General features: G+C 36.2%; 1 long non-coding RNA gene across 1 annotated transcript in view; it reads left to right on the plus strand.

Moving 5' to 3' along the window:
* LOC113266082 (uncharacterized) overlaps nt 1–22,100 on the plus strand; it is a 634,890-nt gene that overhangs the window by 385,974 nt on the left and 226,816 nt on the right. The window lies entirely within an intron of this gene.

A 22,100-nucleotide genomic window follows, 5' to 3' on the forward strand; every position in this document is an offset into this window, starting at 1 on the left:
TAATTAGGTCACAAAGGTGGAAACACTGATGAATGAGGTTAGTGACCTTATGAGAAGACATGTGAGAGAGATGTGAGGATATAGCTGGATGACTTCTGTCTGCAAACCAAGAAGAGGGGTTTCACTTGACATGAACTTGGAGGCTCCTTGATATTGGACTTCCCAGTCTCCATAACTGTAAGAAATAAATGTGCATTGTTTAAGCCACCCAGTCTACAGTAATTTGTTATAGTATCCTGGGCTAAGACACTTAGGGTAGAAGTGGCCGAATGGATTGTCTGAGTGTGGGAGACTATGGTGAAGAACCAGTGGACAATGACTTGGAAATGTGGAGTCATGGTAATCTGGAGTAAGGCAGCATTGTTACCAGAAATAAGCCATTGCTCTGATCTAATAAGAATCACATGCATGTGCACACATGTGCAGATGCACACACACGCAGACACAAAATCACACTGAAAAGCTTTATTTCCACTGTAGGGAGAGCATCTCTCAAAGAGCTGGTTCATCTAGACAGGCTAGAAATTGGGACACAGCAATAATTCCTCTGGAGCCATTATTCAAGAGGGCCAACTGTGTGGTGGAGATATATCAGATGACAGGTCAGCCACTCAGAGGATGAAAGCCTGTCTCTCTCTCCCAGGACATAGCACATAACAAAAGGAATGAGGAAAAAAGAACCTAAGATGTATTCCAATGTGCTGGATTGTTTATTTTTTTTTATTATTAACATATAATGTATTATTTGTTTCAGGGGTACAGATCTGTGATTCACCAGTCTTACACAACACACAGTGCTCACCACAACACATAACCTCCCCAATGTCCATCACCCAACCACCCCATCCCCCCCAGCCCCCTCCCCTCCAGCAACCTCAGTCTGCTTCCTGAGATTAAGAGTCTCTTAAGGTTTGTCTCCCTCTCTGGTTTCATCTTGTTTCATTTTTTCCTCTCTTCCCCTGTGATCCTCTGCCTTGTTTCTGAAAGTCAATCAGAGAAAGACAAGTATCATATGATCTCACTGATAATGTGGAATTTATGGATTGTAATTATTTTTAAAATTAGAGCTGAAAAAGACCCCATGAACCAACCTCATATTTTATGTAATAGGAAGCAACACAAATAAATATGTATGTATTTTATGTCAAATGACAGAGTTTGACTAGTTGGTCTATAGGGTGAAATAACTTGCTCTAGAACCATGTATCCTGACTCTCGGTCCAATTTTCTTTCCATTGCTTTAAGGATTTTGGCTAGAAACACAAAGGCAAAATTGTAAAGAAAATCATATGAAATGATATGAAAGGCCTAGGTTAAGACTGAGAAATTATGTTAGCTACTTGAGAACTGAATTTCTCAAGCTACATTGTGAGACATGAAACCCTCTTTTCTGTGGTTGAAGCAAATACTTTCATTTACTCATTCTTGTTAACATCCGGTTACTTTTGCTAAACTTCCTGTTGTCCTAATTGAAAGGTAGAAAATAAGGCATTGTTACAGTAAAAGCACCTTGTGTGTTTTCATGCTTCCTACTTGGGAGACCAAAACTTATAAAAGGCTGGTTTTACAGTGAAAACCTTCACTACTGTAATCTTTCCATATGCATCAGTTCAGTTGAATAGTTTTATACCATCTGCTGCCCTCTTGTGGCCATATAATCCGCCTCCCTGTGCCCCAACTTGAAGCCCTTCATGGTTTTCGTCAGTCGAAATGGTTTCATCAGTCAGATAGAAACTGACATCTCAAACTATAATTAAACCTCCTTGGTACTGTACTTTATTACACCATTGTGTTTGTTTCAATTTGGCTCTAAAATATGTAGATGTTATATAATGCTAGTGATCATTTTAAATACAATATATCTTAATACATCATGGATTGAATATGTCTTCTGGGGGAATTTGGAAGTAATGCCTTTCACTTTTTCAAGTGGAATCTTAGATAAGCCATTTTATATTGGCAAATAATGTTCAAATATAGAAATAAACATCACCTACCACATAGTAAAATATGTAAAGTTGTAAAAAAAAGAAAACCATCAGGTAAATTCTTGCTCAAAGTGTATTGATTAAAGCATATCTTCATATAATACTGCTACTACTAATGGCAAAAGAAGAAATTGTTTCAGGTAAAATTATTAATTATGTGTTTTTAATAGGTTTTGAAAATTTGGTTTTCTAAGAGATTCTAAATTTCAATGCCAAGTAATACATGAACCAATACGTTCATCTCTAAAGTCATTACACTCCATTTTACAGTCTTCTCTTTTATATCAAGATTCCAATGTTCTTTTTTGGTCAAAAGAATAAAGCCAAAGCTCAACCAAGGATAAAGAATCCTTTTATTAAATTTGACGTACATGTCCCTGATAGTTCTCATTGCACTACCTTTTATTTTCAGCTTCTCATTACCATTTTAAATTAGGAACAGAGATATTTAACTTATTCAATATAATGCTTTAATGAAAACTAAAGAGCTGATTCAGAGTAGCACCATATACTCAGCTACTCTGAATACTCAGCAAAGCTGACAATCCATTTAAGGGGGAACTTTTTTTTTTGGATGTTGTTTAAAGACTATATTAGGTAATTCAAATGTTTCTATTAAAATGATTCCTAATTAAAATAAGAAGATTGGGAGAAAGGAAACAGAAATTAAATGTTAAAGTCTGCTGCTACTGCAGTGTTGATAATCGAAACTTTGTCACTCAGGAACACCCAAGACATAGGTTAAGGTTGTGCTTATGGCTCAGAAAAGAAAAACACCAAATCTTTTTTTGAAAATGATTTTATATATGATTTTAAAAAATAAAAGTCTCTATGGAAAAATCAGAAACATTGCAATTCCTAATACTTATTTTATGGGTTGGTACTGTTCACGGCTTGAATGTGTGTGGAGTGCACTCTTTTTAAGTTATTTAGGGTCTCTAAAGGTCTTAAACTAGACCTTAGAATCATCACACCAGGGGCACCTGGGTGGCTCAGTCAGTTAAGCAGCCGACTCTTGGTTTCAGCTCAGGTCATGATCTCAGGGTCCTGGGATAGACTTCCACATTAGGCTCTGTGCTCATGGGAGAATCTGTTTGAAGATTCTCCCTCTCCCTCTCCCTCTGTCCCTTCCACCGCTTGGCATGCACACTCTTTCTCAAATAAATAACTCTTTAAAAAAGGAAAAAAAAAAAAAGAATCATCACACCAAATGATAAAACTGATTCTTTAGGGACTGAGAATGCAGAATAATGACTGAATGGGCAAAATATTGGTTGTGCAAGTATTTCTAAGCTAATGAGTATAATGTTTACTTAAGCGTAAATCACTGGTAATTGATCACAGCATACAACTGTTTACCGAAGATAAATGCTCTTTCTCTATGTGCCTTGCTATCCTCATCTCTGGAATGGGAAAGATCACTGTGAGTGTATCTGAAAGTACTTTTATATAGATATGAAGTACTTTTATATATATATATATATATATATATATATATATATATATATATATACACACAGAGAGAGAGAGAGAGAGAGAGAGATTTCTCTACTTCAGAACTGAGTGCAGTGGGCAAACATTGGTTATTTGGTAAATGTGACTACTCAGCATTTGAAGTTCTCCTATGACCTTTCTTCTTCACCATCACAGGATAATCTATCCTGAAAGATAGAGCCAAAGGGGTTGTCTTAGGTTGTTTAGAGAAAAGAATGACTCTCCTAGTTACTACTTTAACCCAAAACATTCCTCATTATTAAATAAATGCATTAAGTCTAACCTTATGTATGCAAAAACTAAATTTTTCCTATCTGAAAGATAGCCTGGATAGTGCATAAAATCTGCTCCACTTGTTTAAACAAAATAAACATGAGATATCTATTTATTTCTAGATCATATTAGTTTATTATTTTAGCATCTCACTAACTGAACCTAAATCTATCCCCGACCTAAAAGAAAATATTTTTCTTTGCAAGGTATTTGTCTTGAAGAAATAAACAAAGAAACATTGAGCAGGGAAAATTCTGTCCTGCAAACTCTAGTCTCCCCTTAATAGGCACCCCCAGTCTGAATATGCACATAATACCAAAGAATCAAGCTTTATTTGTAAAAATGAACTGTAGGTATTTTTCTTTCAATGCAAAGGAAAGGTGTTATTTCTTACTGCCTTTCCTCAGGGTTTCATGGTACAAAGAAATGAGCAGTTAAAAACAATCACTTGTGTAAAGTAGCATGGTAGGAGTGGTCTCAAAGTTTAAACAAGAGTCTAAATCATTGAAAGTTGGATTATAAAATTGTATTATAAAAATAGAACTTCCTAACCCACTGTGTTGCTCATTTTTAAAATTAATAAAATAAGAACTGTGCTTGGCCTTCATTAGAAATTTAGTGAGATTATTTGAGAAATAAAAATTTAAATTCTGAATCATATGTTACCTTTCAAATACAATATGGGGTGAATTAATTTGTATCAATTACAAATATATGCCAGTAGGAGTATTAGATACATGTTTATTATTCAGTGTGCATTAGAGATTGGTTCTTATTCATTTTTTATTAAGCATGTATTTATTAAATAATTTTTTTATATTCAACTGATGCTCTTTTCTATGAACCAATCCCTGTTGGAAGGATTTAGGTGTAACTCTACTATTTAAAGAAAACAAGCAAGTCACCTGCCTATGTCCCTCGCTCCCCACTTCCTCCCTTTCTCTTTCCCTCTTTCTTCCTCCCTCCTTCCCTTTCCTTTCTTCCTTCTCTCATCTCATCTGTCTCCTTTTCTTTTCCTTTCTGTATCCCATGAAATGCCCATGTGCACAAGCAGGATGGATGCCTTATCCTGTGAATAAACTGGCAGTGTTGAACTACAGCTGTATGCAGACCACATCCTTCTTCCAAAGCTGCAAGGCACACATTTAAACTCAAATCTCAGAGACTGCAGCACCTAGATTGCAGTACAAATTGGTATGACCAACCAGACCCAGCAACCATCGATCTTCATTCTTCCTGCCACCCTGGAAACTGAAACCTTTTGTAGCAAGAGGTAACTAAAATTCTGAAGTCGACTTGCAATAAAGGGAAGCAACAACTTTAAGATTGGACTGGAATATCTGACAGCTCTCTGAAACAAAACAAAAACAAAATGTACCCAGGTTTCAGTTACGCTCTATTTGGTTTCTTTTCTTGTTAAATAAGCCCTGGCATATAACTCATTAGACACCTTGTGGGCAGCCCCACAAAGATGTGGGCAGTTCAATTTAGAGTAAGTGGGAGGTGTATAATTCAGCATTTACGCTTCTGGATAAATCAGGCTTCAGCATATGAGACTTTTGCCATACACTTCAAATATTCTTATTTCCCTAGCTGCTGGCTCAAGTTTGAATTTAAACAGGCACATGAACAATACGTGGGGGAAAAAAGCCAAGTTTTTAAGAACAATTTTCATTAATAACAAAACCTTGTTTGAGGCAGTAAACCAAGAGAACTTGTTTTCCTGATGTATTCCTTCAGTTTGGATGTGGATGGGAAGAATGTGTCCAGGAAGCCAAAACCAGAAGCTCATGCGTTTAATCCATACCCAGGTGGTTCTAAAATATTTTTATGTACCCTTGGAAACATTAACTGTTGCTCAGAGAATGTAGTTTTGATAGAGAGGGCTTCAGCAGATTCTGTCTACTTAGTATCTCCTCATTTCTGCCCTGCGAGGGCCTTTCCCAACACAGACAATATGCCCGAACCAATGATTACATGTCTCCAAGAATGAATTGACCTAAATCTGTTAAATGGGCAGACAGGGGACTAGAGATGGTTATGAATTTTCCTTCTATCAGGAAAAACAAAATCAAAAACAAATAAAAACTGGAGTGTCTCTTATTTGAGAATCATCCCTTCTCCCCTGAAGATGATTAGAATGTTGTAGAATGTGATTTCTACAGTTATCAAAATGAAGTTCATTACTAAGCATCAACCAGCAAAATAAAACAGCATTATACTATTATTTCCCAACTAAGTTGCCAAATATCTACAAATGAATAACTAATTCACCCAATGCTAATAATGGTGTTACGGTATTAGCATTGCTTCTTATAGTATATTATTAGCAAAAAATGGCAGGACCTATTCTCCTGTCTGAATAACACCCCTGGTATGTTTGCAATTCCTCTTGTCAAGAAGTGGAGTCTGTTTGCCCGCCTCTTGAGTTTGGGCTGGCTTTGTGACTTCTTTGACCAACAGAATGTGGTAGAAGTGATGTTGGTGCCAAACATAAATATATTTTTATGTCTGCGTAGAAAATCCTGGAAGGCTTTCTTTCTCTTCCGTCCTTGGCATGGTAGAGAATTGCCTTTCACTTCCTCTGCAGATCACTAGTCATTAGCCTGCTGAGGGATGGAATCTGTTATTAAACCCATTCTCATCATTTGATCCAGGTTAAGAATACTGGCTTCAGTCTTCTCTCAGAGAGACTGGTTTCTATTGCTTAATTCCATATATAATTTACTTTTGGAATAAACATTTTGATCAAACCCTATAATTTGTGAAGGGTCAGACGGGGATGGGGTAAGCAAGGCAAGGGAAGCACTTGAATCAGGTGTAAAATTTAAGGGGGCAACAAACACACATTACCACGAGAAATGATAGTTTAATGTAATGTTTTTAAGAAATTGAAATTAATGCAAAAATTCATGCTGAACAGAATATCAAAATTTTAAATAAAGACAGGATGAGTATGAGATTACATTAATGGATTTTGGGCTAAGCATATCTAAATTCCAAGTCTTGATTTTACTTATGAGCCCTTGGAGGATTTATTCTCTCCAAATCTCAGTTTTTTTCACCTATATAATGGAATTACCATTTTCCTTGGGTCATTTAAAAGATGAAGTAAGGTGAACCATCAAATTGGTTAACATGTTCTTACCAGGGGCGCCTGGGTGGCTCAGTTGTTAAGCGTCTGCCTTCGGCTCAGGGCGTGATCCTGAGTCCTGGGATTGAGCCCCACCCTGGGCTTCCTGCTCTGCTGGGAGCCTGCTTCTTCCTCTCCCACTCCCCCTGCTTGTGTTCCCTCTCTCGCTGGCTGTCTCTCTCAGTGTCAAATAAATAAAATCTTTAAAAAAAAAAAAAAAAACCCAAACATATTCTTACCACATATTGCTACTCAGTACATGTTATTGATTTCTCACTTTTTTCTGGGTATGTATTTTTGTCTTTTGAAATTAATCGTTCATTGACCAAATACTCTTTTGAGTGCCTATCAGTGTTGTTGGGATTGCTCTTAGCAATGTTTTTGGAATTATGACTATAATTGTAAGCAAAATCAGCCCAGGCCTTGACATTGAGGATCTTACATTCCCATAGGAAAGATAGACGTTAATCAAATAATCACAAACCCACATTTAAAAACACAATTGTCGTAGGTGTATAAGAGATGGGCAGTGCTTCCTTGTGTAAGTGCCAGTCTGAGATGTGTACACTAATGATCAGGTGAAATGGAGAGAAAGATAGCATTCCTAGATAGAGAATGGTTTTTTGCAAATGGTTTGATAAAGAAGTGTTTGAAGACATTGGGAAAGGTCAATAGTTCTAAAAATGTCCACTGGATTTAGTGGCATAGAGGTCATTGGTCACCTTAGAGATAGTACTCTAGATGTCACTTAAGTGAAAAAAAAAAAAGGGAGATGACAAAAGGACCCATGAAGTACCAATACTTCTATCATAGACAGCATTTCTTTTCCCAAAAAGGTTCTAGATAGAGATAGGCTAGAGAGCAGAAGGAAGGTTTTGTTGTTGTTGTTGTTGTTGTTGTTGTTGTTGTTGATTGTATGCTGATGAAAGAGACTTGACAATGTTTTAAAACACAGCAGGAAATATTCATTCCAGAGGGAGGAATTGAATCCACAATGGAGACGAAAAGTAATCAATTCAGTCAAGTGCCTATGGAGGCAGAAAGGACTGGGTTTCAAATCATCATCTCTAAATAGTTGATGCAGATTACGATGCAGAGAAGGATAGGTACAAATATAGATGATTTGTGTGTTGGTAGTGAAGACAAAAGAGCAAATTTCCATCATAAAATCAAATGTGTACTTTTGTTACAATCACTGTCCTATGATTGTGTAGTTCATGAACTTGGTTTCAGCCCCAACTGTAAGTAGGACATCTTCTGTATACTATTCTGCTAAGTGACCAGGGGCTTCCTTTGCTCTTAGAATCATCCTGTGTGGAGATGGGAAAAAAATGTTCCCCATGAAGCAGTCATGGTGGCAAAGGAAACATTCCCAGCATTTGTATTGTATTAGTTTTCTCTTACCACTGTAATAATTTACTACAAATTTAGTGGCTTAAACAAGACAAGTTTGTTGTTTCACTGTTCTGTACATTAGAAGATTAACACAGATCTCATTAGGCTGAGGTCAGGGTGTTGGTGAGTTGCATTCCTTTCTGGGGCCTCTAGGGAAGAATCTTTTTCTATGCCTTCTCCAGCTTCTAGAGGTCATCTGTTCTCTGTGGCTCATGTTCCCTTTTTTCTATCTTCAAAAAACAGCATTATTACGTAGGTCCTTCTAACGCCATTGTCTCTCAAGTTCTTTTTTCTGATTTTCTTATCTGCTTTTAAGGACTCTTGTGATAACTTTGGATCCGCCTGAATAATTCGGGATAATCTCCCTATATTAAGGGTAGCTGATGACTAATCTTAATTGTTTAAGCAACCTTAACTTCCGTTTTCCATATAACATAATTTATACACAGGTTCTGGAGATTAATATACAAAAATCTTTCTTTTGGGGGGGCGATAGTAGATTGCCTGAGACTTTGGGTTCCAGCCGTGCAGTGTTCTCTTAGTGAGGTTTTTTGACACAGGTGCTATGAAGACAGGCTGATCAGCTATCCCAAACTCTGACTCAATATTGCTGAAATTTAAATGGCAACAATTGCAGGGTCCTTTTGGATTACTTATTTAGAACTTCTGAATAGAGAAACCTTTTCTCAATCCACTCTTCTAACTTGAGATCCTGCTCTCCCACTCCACTACTTTCAGAACTTCTAGCTCTTCTGTATTACTCTGGAAGAACTCTTTGCTTTCTTTGGAAATCTCCATAGATTACAAATCATACCAAATTGTACTTCAATTATTAGAATAATCTGTTACTCTTTCTTGAAACCTGGGAGGGCTCTGTCTTTTGAAACCCAGTGATTTGTATATCCACAACTTATGAAGGAATAAATAGGGGTAGGACATTGGCATTCTGATTCTATCCTGGGGAAGTCATCATTCCTCACCCCCATACCTTGAATGGGTTGAATGGAATGAACTCAGTGATTCCTGGAACAGCAAAAACAAACAAATAAATAAAAGCCCAATGTAGTCTGATTGAGCCTCTGTTAAGGGTCTGTCTGTCTTTTCTTTTTGGCATATATATTTGACATTATAACATATTAATATACATTATAAAGGATTTTTGAGGTAAGATTACAGATATTAGGAGGCTACTCAAAGTCATATTCAGGCTAAAATGATCTATTTTTTAATGCCAAAGGTTAATTATAAATAATTGATGCAATGCTGTGCTCTGAAACTTACCCTTCTCTTCTAGAAAATAGTCCAACCTCTTGTGGAGTGTTAGATTAAATTATCCTTAGAAATCATTGATACGGTACACTGAGGCGAAGGGGCATTTGCTGACCTACCTATTAAGATGCAGGCCTTGGGATAATGTCCCTTATATCCTGTGATGCAGGGCAGAAGGCTTAATATGCTTGACTTTTAAATTAAAAGGATTCTTTAAAAGGCAACAATATGTAATGAAAAGCAGAGTTGAGATTAGGCCATAAAGATGAGCTGTTGGCTTGTGGAAGCAACATCTGGAGACTGTTGGTGCTTGGGATTTGTATAAGCTTCTGTTTAGGGTTTGAGAAGCAAACATGGCCAACAGAAATCTTTGGTAGAATTGCTATCCAGAGCTGAAAGACAAGGTTTATTTATAGCTCTGACATATTAAATATTAATTTCTAATATCAAAGAAATGATATCAGTCACTCAAAAAACCTGTTTTAGGTTTCTAATTTAATTCAGGCTTTATGACAATTGCCTAGAGATACAGAAAAAGATTGAAACATGTCTTTGAACGTTAGAACTTGGGAGGGTAAGTTTGGAAATCTAAAATAGCATTGTAGTTTGGCCATTGGTTAAGCGTCCAACTCTTAGTTTTGGCTTAGGTCGTGATCTCAGGGTCACGAGATTCAGCCCTGAGTAGGCTCCCTGCTCAGCACAGAATCTGCTTGAGACTCTCTCCCTCTCCCTCTGCCCCTCCCCCCACATGCACTCACTCTCTTTCTCTCTCTTTCAAATAAATAAATAAAAATATTTACAAAAATTAAAGAATTGGGCACCTCGGTGGCTCAGTCATTTAAGCATCTGCCTTCGGCTCAGGTCATGATCCCAGAGTCCTGGGATAGAGTCCTGCATTGGGCTCCCTGCTCAGCAGGGAGTCTCCTTCTCCCTCTGTCTCTGCCCCTTTCCGCTGCTTGAGCGTTTTTGCTCTCTCTGTCCCTCAAATAAATAAATTTTAAAAATCTTTTAAAAAATTAAAAAAATATAAGAGTAAAACACCATTGTAATGAGGTGTATTTTGGTGAATTTTAAAACAGGAGGAGACATTTGTGAGGCAGATAAATGGGGATGGAGATGATCCATCCACCCATGATTAGAGGGGTTAATTCCAAGTAGAGTAACTGACATTGGAAAAGGCAAGGGTATATCAGTGTGCAAGGAATGAATTATAATAATGACTTGCATAATACTCAAGCAGAGGTAGAGACAGGTAAATACTGAAGATGAAAAGATAGCAGAGACCACTATATAAAGGGTATTCTAAAGCTTGTGATAGAGTTTTTAAATCAGTCATTTGTGTATTAATTCTATAGCTATAACTTATGTGCATAGTCCATGGGCTGTTTGCTTTGATACTTTCTTTAAGCCAACCCATTTTTTAATTGCATGAACTTACTTTTAAAATCTAATATTAATCATATAAATAGAAAATTAGTACCTCTTTCTGCAAGTTATAAATGGAGAGTAATACCTCAAAACTTTAACAAAAATGATCATTAAAGGCTAATCAGATACAGTTATCTGCCAATTAGAATTTTAGGATTGTAGGTACCATTCACTGAATTAGCTTAGGATGGTAAGAGAAGCTAATATTGTGAAGATAAGGAGGTCAGCTTTTGGTATGATACCTTTAAAAGGCCAGTGTTTGGGCACTCAGAAAGAGATTCAGAATCAAAGACAGTCCTGGAAGTTTAGCTCAGAGTCACATCAACTTACAGGAGGAAGTTGATACTCCAAGAGCAAATGACCACAAAGGTTTGTGAGGGTTTAATTAGTCAATGAACAGATTTTTTTTTTTTTAGATTTATTTATTTTAGAGAGAGAGAGTTCAAGAGAGTGAGAGGAGCAGGAGAGGGAGAGGGAGAGAAAATCTCAAGCACTCTCCGTTGATGCAAAGCACAACATGGGGCTCAATCTCACCACCCTGAGATCACGACCTGAACTGAAATCAAGAGTCTGACCTGATGCTTAACCAACTGAGCCACCCAGGTGCCCCCAGTGAGAAGATTAATAGCAGATTCTTCAAAGTAATCAGTATTTCCTAGACTAGAAAAGAATAAGAATATTGGTTTTTCTTTTTTGCTTTACTTTTTTTTTTTTCCCCACCTGTATTCCAATCCAAAAGTAACTAAAATTGTCTTCTATCACTCAAGGGCAAAATTGATAAGAAAGGCAAGTTTTAACTTGGGGGCATGCCCTCCTAATGTCCAACTTCTACATCATGGTGATAACTTTCATTTCTCCTTTCCTTTTTTCTTTGATGTCTCAGTGTTCATGGCTGGCCTTTGGCCTGGGACCTTCATGCTCTTACTGAATTGCCCTGTCTTAACTATATGTTGGAAGTTGCCCTGAATGTGCAACTACCCCCACGGATTCCTGTAGGAACTGCCTTGTGTCACCTTTGAAATGACTTTTGCCTGTATTACATTTTTTTTAGGCTTCAGTCCCTCTGATTAATAAATTGATGGTAAATGGAATAAATATTAAAAGATCATGGTAATGTGATATATTTATGTAAAAGACATTTCTTAGATGAGCAAAAACAGATATATTTATTTATATATTTTTAAAGATTGTATCCATTTATTTGAGAGAGAGAGAGGGGGAGAGCACAAAGGGGGAGGGGGCAGAAGGAGAAGCAGACTCCCCGCTGAGCAGGAAGCCTGATGCTATGTGGGGTTTGATTCCAGAACCCTGGGATCATGACCTGAGCCAAAGGCAGATGCTTAACTGACTGAGCCACCCAGGTACCCCATAAAAACAGGAATATTTTAACAACTTTCTGGATCTAACCTACCATTGACACTAAAGGTCGGTGAATTTTGAACCAAATGTGTGAGAGGTCATGTTCCGCATTTTCAGTCCATGATGGTAGAGAATTTCAGCCCAATGTGATACCCATCTGAGTTGTAAGATATTTCTCTTGACTAAGGTAGGAGTTAGTGAGTGTATTGAATCTGTTTGTGATACCCATAAACAATTTGGAACTTGCAACAACACAGTGACAAGGGAATGAAAGCTTGGTAGATTGAGAAGGACAATTCAGGAAATTAATCTTCCAGGCTAAAGTCAAGATTGTCAGAGAATATAGAAGGAGTATCATCAGGCAGTCCAGAGGGCTGACAGCAGGGTAAACATTGCAACACACACAGTATCTAATAAGAGACAGACAACTCTTATGTTAATAGAAGATGTTAATGCTGGTGGGATTAGGCCAGATAAGAGTGCAGTAGTATATGAGCTGTCATATGCACTATGTCCCTTCTATACCCTACACTATATTAATTCTGAATTTGATTTGCCTTCATTTATAGGCTGCATTGTAAGGGCTCCAAAGCCTTTTCCTCATTGGAATATCTTTACCTCGTGTCCTAAAATACTCTCTCCAAAGGCACAACTCTTTCCGAAGGTACCTTCTTTTATGTTTCTCCTCCAGCATTGGATCTGCTGCCTTGCACATAAAACTGTACCCAGTAAATCGTGGTGGCTGGATGATTTAAGTAACTTTCTTTACAAAGTTCTAAAAAGTCTTACAAAACACACTAAGTAGAGATGTAGATGTGAAAGAGTTAGTTTGACAATAGCCAAAGCCTATAATAGACAATGTGCTTTTTAAAAGTGATGCCATTGAGTTTAGAATAAATTGGGAGAAATAATTCCCCTTTATGATGGATTAAGACAGTTCTAATGAGGCTTGCAAATGTTGATGACGTATCTTCTAAAATGCAATTGGGTAAGGTAATAGAGTTGGTCAATAAATCAGCTTTGAACAAAGAAGAATAACCATAAAAATTTAGTACAACATAAATATATCTGTTGTTGAAAAGATGAACTCTGAGATTATGATTAATATAATTAATTGTTTAATTTCAATATAATGGGGGGGTTATCCTCATTTTTCTGGGATTAGACAATGAAGTTTGTAAAATATATTTTTTTATCCCAACCAATGATACTACAGACATGATATCAAAAGTGGAAATGCAGGGTCAGAGTTAAATAATAAGAATTTCCGAAGATAAGAGATCTAGAGGATAGTTTCTCTTCTATTTCCAAGTAATGTAAGGGAAATCATCTTTGGTTAGGGGGGTTTCAGATCTATCTCTAATTTAACAATTCAAAAATATTTATTGAGCTCCAAATTTATTCCAAGCATTTTTGAGGCAGGTGGCCATCAACCTGAAATTTTTTTTAGCCTTAAAAATCCCTTTCTATATCTAGATTTTGTGATTTTACTACTTATAACTGTGCTTTGCAGTATTTGAGCCTGCTGAAACTGTGTTTTAAACAAATGTGACTCAGAATCACAATATATACCCAGATCAAAGCAGTGATTCAGGTGTGGAGAACTTATTCTCCATCTGTTTGACAATCCCTTCCAAAATTTCTCCTACACTACCCCCAAAGAACTCTATGCTATAGTTAATTACAATTTAATATGAACTTGACTGACCTAGACTACATTAATCAATATTAGTTTAATAGAGAAGAAAAGTAAATAAAGTAGATAAACTATGTGAAGACATACGTCTTTCCCTTGCTCCAAATCTATCAATGTTTTCATACTTTACAACATCTATTCTTGGCCTTCAAGGTAGTCCTTAATTTGACCTTACTTTCCCTGGGTTAGTCAAATTTCCTACTACTCCTCAGCACAGTAGTGAAATAAACTGATTTTCCTTAAGAACTCAGCCCTAATTCTTGCCATAATACATCTGTTCAGATGAATGCATTGTTTCATGAAGTCATCTCTGTTCTCTTCCTAATTCTTTTTTAGGATCAAGTATCAGTCTTTGACTGAAATCTTCCAGTTCTGTTTATTTAAAGCCTAATGAATTAAGCAAATTGTACACCTATTTATATTACTTGCTATTATTTTATGTATAGCTCTTTTGGCTCCCGAACTATTCTCTTGATAGCCATGTGTAAACACCTGAAAAAAAATCCTTAATTTTTCCTATCCTTCTTTAACAAATTTGTCTGCCTAACAAAACCCTTTAAAATTGCCAGAATTTAATTTGCATGGTGCTCAAGGCTTGGTGATGCCTCCACTTTGAATAACGTGGTTTTCAAAGGTTTTCCAGTGGGCCCAAATCATGAAGACCATGAGACATAACTTAGAAATATCTGCTTCATCACTGTTCACATTTTCTGTTGCTTTAAATTCCAGTCTTCTTTTTGGAGTTTTGGCCTATGGAATCCCTAAGTCTGTAGGGATATTCTAGCTTAATTCACACTTTGCACACTTTATACCAAATTTTAGAGAAAATCTAGGTATCCAAATCATGATGTCAAAGGGGTATAAATTTGATTGAACATAGTGCTAACGTCCAAGGAAATCAGATTTGATGACCGGATCCTAAGAATGGGAATTTCTAGATGATGTCAGTGCTCTGAAAGCAGAAAGAGAGCAAATGGGGATGATAATTACCCCAAAAGTCTGGAAGAGATGGTTGAAACCTTAAGAGTTAAAAGCTGACAAGTGCCAGGCAAATGTCTAGGTCTCTAAAAACTAGCAAGGTTTTAGGGGCGCCTGGGTGGTACAGTCAGTTAAGTAACTGATGTTTGGTTTTGGCTCAGGTCCTGAACTCAGGGTTGTAATCTCAGGGTATGAGATTGAGCCCTGGGGCAGGCTCCACATTCAGCATGGAGTCTGTGTAAGTTTTTCTCTCCCTCTCCCTTTGCCCTTCCTGCTGTGCTCTCTCTCTAAAATAAATAAATCTTTAAAAAAAAATTGCAAGGTTTTAGCCCCTGAAGAAAAGCTTGAATCCCAACCAGTAATGAGGGCAAAAATCCATACATTTAGACTAGGAAAGTTAGGCAGAAATGTAAAAAGGAGCTGTGGATCTAGAGGCAGAGGGGAATTCAGGACTCAGATTCAGGACCTTCAATGCTGAGCTTATAATGGAATAACAAATTTAAATTGCCAGGAACAATGTCTTCCTTATACATTTTCTGCATAGCAGAGTGTCTCTGAGTATGTAGTAAGTGCCTGATGATTGATGACATGCGATTGCATTTTTAGAGTCTTAAATTAACCAGCCAATATTATTTTTAATTTTTATCTTCTCTATTATGTTTATCTTTTAATAGAATATTCATATTTTCATCTTAAACATAGAAAATAGCATCATTATTTTATTTCTTTTTCCACAAAGCAGAATTTTTTTCATTTTCTATGTTTAGCAAGATAGCATGGATAGTAATTTTAGCACATTTTTCATCCATGAAAGCCTATGTACTGAATGCAAAAGAATAAAATTTTATAGGTGATGAAGTGAATTTAATTCTTTACATGCAAGGATTATTCATGCTAAATTAAGTGTGGACTAAAAGACCTTCAGAAGTATACGTGTCACTTATTTAAATTTATTAATAAAAAAATCTTAAGGTAGTGAGGGGACAGTGACTACAGCAAATTAAAGTAATAATATTTTCATCTCTCAGTGTTTTGTTTATATTGAAAAAATGTGTGATATATGACTGAAAATACATCTTATGTAGGAAATAAGCAGTAATGGAGTGATTAAAAAAACAGTAGGGCTTTTGTTTCTTAAACAATTGTGGAATATTATGGTTGAGGCATAGTTAAGAAATTTGTTACTGATGATGTCAATATTATAGCAATTTCATTTCAGACCAAGTCTGGTGGAAAACCTATATTTTATAGGCAAAAGAATGGTCTGTTTGTAGTGTACTTTAAAATACATAAGGAATTTTCAATGTGCTTTTGCATCTGAACCTGAGAAAAATCTGAGCTAATGCACTGTACTTATTATAGTGATACAGAGCCTGAGGTTCAGCCATTTAATTGATTTGTCTCAAGGCATACTGAATTGCAGAGTCTAGACTCAAGCTGAAGTTGTCAACTCCTAAGCATTATTGTCCTTCTCCCTTAATAGCCTCTGTCCTTCTGTCGTAACAGTCTCTGTCAGAAGGTTGCACATGTAATTGGGTGAGGCCTTGTGCTATGAAAAAACATGCCAACAGTTTTCTAGGTTTTTAAATAGATTTTTGGATCGACATCATATTTGGGGTTTACTATTTGCACTTATAGAACACAACTTGTCAAAACCATAGGTGGTGTCTGCTTCACAGGACCTAGAAGGGAACATGAGGAGTGCTTCTGGTGTGATGGTTATACAGGTGTTTTTTGCTTGTGAAAAATCCATTGAAATTCACTCTCATATGTGTATTTTCTGTATATGTATTATGCTTTAATAAAGCTTTAAGAAGTCATTCAGTTTATTATGTTTGAAAGGCAATGGGCTATGTAAACATTGTATTATGCAGATTTTAGGGTTTGGAATTTTATAAGATATTGGAACAGGAACCATATTTGTTGCTTGGTTATTTAACCCTTGAATATATTTAAAACACCTACATCCCATATAAGTCATACACATGGTGGAATGAAAATAATACAAATATTATACACAATATCAAAAAGAGTTAGAATTGTTCTTGGGAGAACACATAACTATACATCATGGACAAATCAAGAAGTAAATGCCAAGGAAATTAATATAGATAGAAAATTCCCAAGTTGAGTTACAAATAGAAATTGAAAGGACAATGTTGAGTTCCTAACCTGAGACATGAGATAAAACATTCTGAATAAATGCCTTGAATGTTGTAACAGACACAGTCGTTCTATACCGCCAAGGATGATTTAAAATGCATTCACATCTTGCTGAGATATTATCATATATAAGAAATTTAAGCCAAAATACCTTACTTACCAAAAAATGCCTTTTGTGACAAATGTGAAACCAATGTGAAAATTCAAAGTCTCAACAAGATTTTGCTCAGTAATGAGAAAGTTTGATACCATCTATTGAAGAAAAAAAAAGAAAAGAAACTGCCTCAGGGTTTGAAGGCTGATCTTATTAAGAAAAATATATATAAGATGGGCAGAACTTGTTAATTGCAGTTCTGATCTTAGATTTGACATTGCAATTTTAATATCTGTGTTACTGACAACAAAAATTACCCTGCTTGTATATTGGTTTTGGAAATAGATGTGGTACTCAGGTTGAGATTTTAACATGAGGTAAAACATAGCATTTTATTTCATATAAGAAGCAATTGTAAACACATAGCATAACTTTGTGCATTTTCAAGAAAGAGTGATGGTCTTTTGGGTAATTCTGACATTGTTTAGAGCTGTGAGAGAAAAACCTGTGGGCTAAAAGCAAGAAATGAACAAAGAAATATAAACAATATGGAAAGATAGACCATGGAAAGATTGTTTCTGGTCAATTTGAGGAGAGTGAATCTTTGTGTGAACTATATAGATGAACGAGGCTAGAAAGAAATGTGAAGACCTGGTTATAGTTCTTGGGATCTTTCTTTGCTTATTTGATAAATAAAGGTAACAGATCATAAGGATGTCCTATTCTACTTAAAACATGGAGGTTGAAAAGAATAGAAATTACAGGGTTGAAAGAATGTGACCAGCTTATTTTGTTCACTCTTGACTCAATCATAAATTCTTTCTAAGAAAGACATACTAAATTCAGTTGACAGTGTTAAGAACTAAAGTTAAGATGTGATTGTTGCTATTGATGTTAGATGGGCAATGAATGCAAAATGTCTGAGTGCCTCCAAATACAGCATCCAAGGTCACTAAATGAGGGATAGTCTGGGTTCCTTATCATCCTCAGGAAACCGATAGTGTTTGGACCTTGTTTCAACTTTCATATTTTCTGGAGATTAATTATTAAAAGTTATGTTTATTACTAACATAAGATGTTTAAAAAGGAAATGATTTAAATCTAAACCTGTCCTAAAAAATAAAGTCTAGTATAGAAAAATGATGGTAAGGCACATAAAAGGAATGGTATCTAGAATATACATAGAAGAATTAAAACCCAACGGAAGTAAACAACCCAATTAAAAAATAGCAAAATATCTGAACAGATACCTCATCAACAAAGATACACAGATGACAAAGCATATGAAAAGGTACTCATCATAGCTTCTCTTCAGGGGATTGAAAATTAAAACAATGAGATGCCACCACATACCTATTAGAATGGCTAAATCCAATATCTGACAGCCCAAATGCTAACAAGAGTGTAGAGTAACAGGAACTCTCACTCATTATTAGTGAAAATTTGAAATAGTATAGCTCCTTGGTATTTACCCAAATGAGTTGACAAGTTAACGTCCACACAAAAACTTGCAAGTGCTTGTAGCAGCTTTATTCATAATTTCCAACATTTGGAAGCATTCAGTAATTCAGGAAGTGAATACACAAAATGTGACCCACTCACACAATGAAATATTCTTCAGCAATGAATAGAAATAAATTATCTAGCCATAGAAAGATATGGAAGGATCTTAAATACATATTGCTAAGTGAAAGAAGGTAAGATGTTTGTTGTGTTTTTTTTTTGAAAAGGTTACGTAGCATATCATTCTAACCATATAATATTCCAGAAAAAGCAAAGCTGTGGAGACAGCAGAAATATCAATGGTTGCTAGAAATTTGGGAAGAGGTAGAAATGAAAAGGTGGAGCACAGGGGATTTTTAGGGCAGTATAACTACTCTGTATAATACTAGGATGGTAGATACATATCATCTGTCAAAACTCAAAGAATATATACAAAGAGTGAATCCTAATGTAAACTATGGACTTTAATAATAATGCATCAGGATTGTCTCATCGGTTATAACACATTTATCACACCAGTGCAACATGTCAGTTAGCTGGGAAATTGTGTATGTGTGTAGGAGGAGAGGGCATATGGGAACTCTCTGTACTTACTGATCAGTTTTTCTGTAATCCTAAAATTTCTCTAAAAACCAGCCTATTAATTTTTTTAAAAAGTTATTTTTGTTATTAATAATTTGTTTCCACTATCAATTTCCTCTTCAAATATTATCGACTTCACAGCTGCACAATGAACCACTCATCTGGGAGCTTTTATCAAGTCTTAAGTGGAAGCTTTGGCTGAATATATTAAATATAAGCCTTAGGATATGAATTGCTGAGGAAAATATTCTAAGTTATGAAGAAATATTTTTTAAATTAACAGAAGTTAAAGGAATTTCATTTCTCCCTTTTACACCGCTCTCAAAATCGTCAGTTCTACAGAAAATAATATAACAATGTAGATGTAGTTGTTATATCATAGCAGCTTTTGAATCGTGTTTATCTCATGGAAAGGTGAAGAGATCTTTGTTATATATCTAGAAATCCTACACTAATGGTACTTTTATGTTTAAGCATGTTGATGAAACCATTTGTACTTCCTCTAATTATAATCTTGAGGCTGCCAATAAACCTGATTTCCTCCAACACTTTCCTTCCGCCAACACACCTAATAAAACATTTCATGCTTTAGTATGAAGCTGTATTTTCCACTATACCTAGGGACATAGGGAAGATACGAAGTTTCAGGCACAGACGAGAGGTTATTTGCTCAAGGACCTAGAGCTAATAATAAGTGATGGCTGCAGAGCCGACATCCAAGAGGGTCTTAACTGCTGTATTGTCAGAGAGGTGGCGGGGTCGGGTCATTATGGAGAGTGCGTGGAAAGAAATGCAAGAATGAGTTTACAATTTCAATGAAGTGGATACAGAGAGCTGAGTGTGTTCCTGTTTCAAAGTAGAGATAAGAATTGTTTTGAAGGAGAGCAAGTCTAAGTTAAATGAACATTAGGAGACATTGTTAGCATCTGAAAGCTAGGATTGCTTCAGCATTTCCCTTAAGCCTCTTCAGACTGGTTAGCATGCATGTTATATTTTCTTCGTCCATCAGCTCTTAGGAGTGTAGCAAATAAAAAGAAAGACAGGAGTTGTTAAAAGCCTTTCCAAATTCTTTCTCTGCACTTGCTCCATTATGCCTACCAGTGCTGAATCAGTTAAACTAGTGTTATCAAGTCTCCTAACTATGAATGTAGAAGAAAAATCTGGGGAGAGAACCTGCATTAGTTTTATCGATCTGCTTTGCAGAATTGAAAACAAAAAGCCATCTTGAAGCACATCAATAGAATTATGGTTTCCCCTGTGAGAATTTACTGCATTGGCGTTCTGATTTGTTCTCTTCTAAAGAAGGAGCACAGAAAAAAATTATTAGGTGCTAAAATAGGCTGGCCCTGATGAATTACTGACAGTTCCACATATCTTTCGAGCGTTTTGTTTTCCCCAACTCATGCTAACATTACTCATCCTGCACTTTAACAAATTATAAAGGGTTTATTCAGATTGACTCTTTTTTTTAGAAAGATTAAGGCCCTAGGACATCAAAGCAGCATACAAATTACAAGTCATTAAATGAAGTTCTGCCATTAATATATATTTTACAGTATGGCTTTTCTTTTCTTTCATCTCTTCTACCTTAAATCCATCTCTGTTCATGAGGACATTGATGTGGCTATTGCATATCCTAGTTATGTGATGATGACATTGAGTCAATAATGGTGAGATGTTACTGCTTTCAAGGAACTTTCTGGGATATATAACTATACATGTATTTCATACATACACTGTATGTGTGTGTATATATATATATAAATATATATATATATGAGAACACACATAAAATCTATACATATGTGATGTACGTGTTTGCATATATATACACACAGACACACATGCACATACACACATGTGCACACGAGAGAGATTTCAGAGCCTAATCTTATGCCTGTCACAAGTCAAACGTGTTTATACAAATCAGTTTTAGTCTTTTCTTGCTGAAAAATTAGTTTTAAGAAAGGTAACAGTTCAAATTTGCACATGTTGAAATCAACTAGATCTATAAAATGTATCTTTCTCAAAAAGATCTGAAGAGGTATCCCATACATTAAAAGCAATGAGCAACAAAGTGGTTGTATCCTTTTTTAAGATTTTATTTATTTACTTAAGAGAGAGGGAGAGGGAGAGAGCACAAGCAGGGGAAGCAGCAGAAGTAGAGGGAGAAGTAGGCTCCCTACTGATCAGGGAGCCCGATGCAGGGCTCTATTCCAGGACCCCGAGATCATGACCTGAGCCAAAGGCAGATGCTTAACTGACTGAGCCACCCAGGCACCCAAAGTGGTTGTATCCTAAGTGTTTTTCTCTGTTGTGGTCTCCTCTTTGGAGGACACCTTGCAGTTTGTGTGTCACATTGCTCTGTGGAAGAAAAGTTAGAAGACTTGTTTGCAGATAATTTGGTGCCTCGTAAGTCATTGGGCTTCAGTGATCTCCACCTTACACACTCGTCTACATGGCTTGCCCAGCTTTCTGGCCACCCTGGAGCAATATTTTCCTAGCTAGATTTTGGAAGTTACATTTCAGAACAAAACACTGAGCTCAGGGACAGTGCCGCCATTGACTGAGAACCACAGACATCGAAGCCAAACAGCATTCCTTTTCTCACTTGATGGGGCACAATATGCCAAAGAGAAGTGGATGAAGCGTCATTGCTTGTTAGAAAGTATTGAGAAGTCATGAGATTTGGAAAGTTTTGTAGCGCAGGATTTCTTTAAAATTTGGACTTCATATTTGAAATAT

Source organism: Ursus arctos, unplaced genomic scaffold (genome assembly GCF_023065955.2).
Source record: "Ursus arctos isolate Adak ecotype North America unplaced genomic scaffold, UrsArc2.0 scaffold_37, whole genome shotgun sequence".
Lineage (NCBI taxonomy): Eukaryota > Metazoa > Chordata > Mammalia > Carnivora > Ursidae > Ursus > Ursus arctos.